We start from the raw sequence: 3,695 nt of genomic DNA, 5'->3' as shown, positions 1-3,695 counted from the left end.
CGGGGCTCGATCTCACAACTCTTGAGATCATGACCTGATCTGAAACCAAGAGTCAGACGCTTAGCTGATTGAGCCACCCAGGCGCCCCTATAGGTTCTTCTAAAAATAACACATACCTAGCATACATTTTCAGTCAAAATTCCAGCACGATTTTGAGACGAATGTGACAAACTGAGTCTAAAAAATACAAAGAATAACTAAGACACAACTAAGGCAATTTTGAAAAAGAAAAGCAAAGATGGAGGACTTCTCTTACCAGATATTAACACATATCATAAAGCCACAGTAATGAAAATCACTTAATGCCGGCACAGGAATAGACAGATCAGTGGAACAAAATAGGGATCCAGAAACACACCCACATGTACATAGAAACTTCATATACCATAGAGGTGCATCTCCAACAATGAAGAAAAGATAGATTATTCAGGAATTGATGCTGGGAGAACTGTCTTAGTCCATGGAGAAGAAGCCAATTGGAGTCCAACCTCATACCACATAGAAACGTGAACTGTAATAGATTAGATACTTTAATCTGAAATGGAAACCAATAAAGATAAGGAAAGTGTAGAAGAATATCTCTGTGACCTTGAATTGGAGGAGTTAGTAAGGAAAGTCTCAAAACCACAAACCATCAGTGAAGAAATGTGTAGATTTCAGTATAGAAAAACTGGGTTTCTTTTCAAAGCAGGACACCATAGAAAAAGTTAACAGGCAAGTGACAGCCTAGAAGAATATATTTGCCACCTCCAAAACTCAAGGAGTTCATACGTAGAATAGAGAGAGAGGGTCACCTCGGTGGCTCAATCAGTTAAGCATCCGACTCTTGGCTTCAGCTCAGGTCATGATCTCACAGTTGTGGGATCAAGCCCCACATTGGGTTCTGTGCTCAGTGTAGAGTCTGTTTCAGATACTCTATCTCTCAAATAAATAAATAAATAACATCTTTTAAGAAAGAATTTAAAAAATAGAATATAGAGAGAACTTCTGTGTATCAACAAGAGGCAGGAAATCCAATAGAAAACTGGACAAAGAATTAGAATAGGGGCGCCTAGGTGGCTCAGTCGTTTAGGCATCTGCCTTCAGCTCAGGTCATGATCTCAGGGTCCTGGGATCAAGCCCCGAGTTGGGCTCCCTGCTCAGTGGGGAGTCTGCTTCTCCCTCTATCCCTCCCTCTGCCCCTCCCCCTGCTTGTGCTCACTCTCTCTCTCAAATAAATAAATAAATCTAAAAAAAAAAAAAAAAAGAATTAGAATAGGCAAATTACAGAAGGAGGAATATGAATGCCTAACAAGTCCATGAAAACAAGCTCGAACTCTCTAGTAATCAAATAATGCAGTTAAAATAACAATGAGATACCACATTATAAAAATTTTAAAGTTTAATATCAAGAATTAGTAAGAATATGGGGGCCCCTGGGTGGTGCAGTCAGTTAAGCATCTGACTCTTGGTTTTGGCTCAGGTCATGATCTCAGGGTGGTGAGATCAAGCCCCTCTGTCAGGCTCTGTGTTCAGTGCAGAGTCTGCTAAAGTTTCTCTCTCTTTCTCTCCCTCTGCCCCTCCCTGTGCTCGCTTGTTCTCTCTCTTTCTCTAAAATAAATAAATAAGGGGGCACCTGGGTGGCTCAGGCGGTTAAGCGTCTGCCTTCAGCTCAGGTCATGATCCCAGCGTCCTGGGATCAAGCCCCACATCGGGCTCCCTGCTCAGCTGGAAGCCTGCTTCTCCCTCTTCTACTCCCCCTGCTTGTGTTCCCTCTCTCTCTGTCTCTATGTCAAATAAATAAAATTTAAAAAAAAAAATCTTTAAAATAAATAAATCTTAAAAAAAAAAAAAAGAATTGGTAAGAATATGAAGGAAGGGTTCCCTCAAAGGCTATTGGTCTGCAATGGTAAACCAAGGCAACCAGTCGTTAGGCAGCTAAATATGTCCTAGCAATCACACTCCTGGGAATATACTCCAGAGATTCTTGCACACAGGTCTTTACTAGAATCTGTTTGAGGGTGTGCATCCCACAATTGTTTGCAGTGGCAGGGAGTTGGAAGCAACCTGGGGGTGGTGGTCAACGGTATAACTCCATCAGGTGTAATGCGTGCATTCAGTGGGAAACTAAGCAGCAGCCGGAATTAATGCAGCAGGAATACATTCAGCTATGTGGTTAGCTCTTAAGACATAGTGTCAAGTGGAAAAAGTGTGAGAAACAAAATAAAATTGATCGCACGGAACCAGTGTAAATTTAAAATGCTCTAAATAATATATAAGTCTCAAGCATACTGGTGGATGCCTGGGAGGGATATGGAAGAAATGAGAATGAGGATCAGGAAAAAAGAGAGAAAAAAGGGCCTTGTGCCCACCTAGGATGACAGAGCATAATCAATGCTCTTCTTCAGTTGCTTAGGGAGAAACAAACAAAAGAAATGCAGAACTCTTAGAGTCACCAAACAAGAGGGTCACTAGACTGAGGGTGGTTCCCATGCCTTGGTAGCCTACATAAGCAAACTGACACCTAAACCAGAGTCAATCCTGCAAATGCCTCAAGGTCAAGAAGAACAACCAATCACAAACAGCCAACTAGGCTTTCCCAAATATTGCATCCCTTAAGTGACAGCCAATGAAATAACTTCCTTGCTTTGTTTCTCTATGAAAAACTTGCCCCTAGTTCCTGCCAGTAGAGCGCTCCTAACTGCTTCTGGTTTGGCACTGCCTGATTCATTCAAATCAATGTTTGCTCAAATAAATTCCTAAAATTTTAATATACCTCAGTTTATCTTTGTTATTGTTGACAGGAAGTAGGCTTCATCAGTGGACATGAATAAGGAGGGGACAGCCCCGAGGTTCTCATGAGTATGGGGCCTGCCATTTGTCCAGGGGGCCGCGATTAGGGGTGTATTTGAACCCATAGTCCTCTGGGATGAGTCACTTTTCAGCCACCATGTTTTCAAATTTGTCCCCATTAAACTTAGCAAAGCCCCACTTCTTGGAGATGTGGACCTTCTGGCAGCCAGGGAATTTAAACTTGGCCCTATATAGGACCTCAGTTACATGTTCCCTTTTCTGCAGCTTGGCACAGATGGACATGAGGACTTGGCCAATGTGGACTCTGGCCACTGTGCCCTGTGGCTTTCCAAAGGCACCTTACATATCTGTCCGGAGCCTAGACTGGGGATAGCATGAGGTCAGACATGAATGTACACTGGAAAGCTCTGTCTCCAAGGTCCCCTAGGGCAAGCCCTATAAGCAACAGGCTTCATACACTACCAAGGAAGCTACTGTTTGCAGCCATGGCACACCAGGCCCTCATATGGGGAAAGAGCACAGTTGGCTTCATTGGCTGCAAACTCTGCTTACCTTTGAACAGACTATGCTCAGTTTCTTTCTTTCTCTCACACCCCCACATCCAATCCATTAGTAAATTCCGTATCTTCCCAATATATGCAGAATTGAATCACTTCTCATCCTTTCTATCAATACCACCACGTGCTTGGTCACCGTCACCTCTTCCCTGATCTTGCCACCAGCCTCCTCACCAGTCTCTTTTGTTTTTATGTCTTCCTGCCTTTGGTCTGCTTTTGACACAGCAACCAGAATGAGCCTATTAAACAGAAGTCAGATTACATCAATTTCTGCTTAAGATCCTCTGGTTCCTGTCTCACTCAGGAGAAAGCAAAGGCCTAATGATCCACAAGCCACTTGAGTTG

At 43.0% G+C, this 3,695-nt stretch overlaps 1 non-coding gene across 1 annotated transcript; it reads right to left on the bottom strand.

Annotated features, from left to right (window-relative positions):
* Window positions 1-3,198: 3,198 nt before the first annotated feature.
* LOC123847247 (small nucleolar RNA SNORA70) lies at window positions 3,199-3,334 on the bottom strand. Its single transcript, XR_006791489.1, has one exon. It is a non-coding gene; the product is annotated as a small nucleolar RNA SNORA70 (small nucleolar RNA).
* Between the last annotated feature and the right edge of the window lie 361 nt (window positions 3,335-3,695).

This window comes from Mirounga angustirostris, unplaced genomic scaffold (genome assembly GCF_029215605.1).
Source record: "Mirounga angustirostris isolate CCGP_5_RB_7025 unplaced genomic scaffold, mMirAng1.0.hap1 SCAF_6, whole genome shotgun sequence".
NCBI lineage: Eukaryota > Metazoa > Chordata > Mammalia > Carnivora > Phocidae > Mirounga > Mirounga angustirostris.
This window is presented reverse-complemented; position numbering and strand designations above follow the sequence as displayed.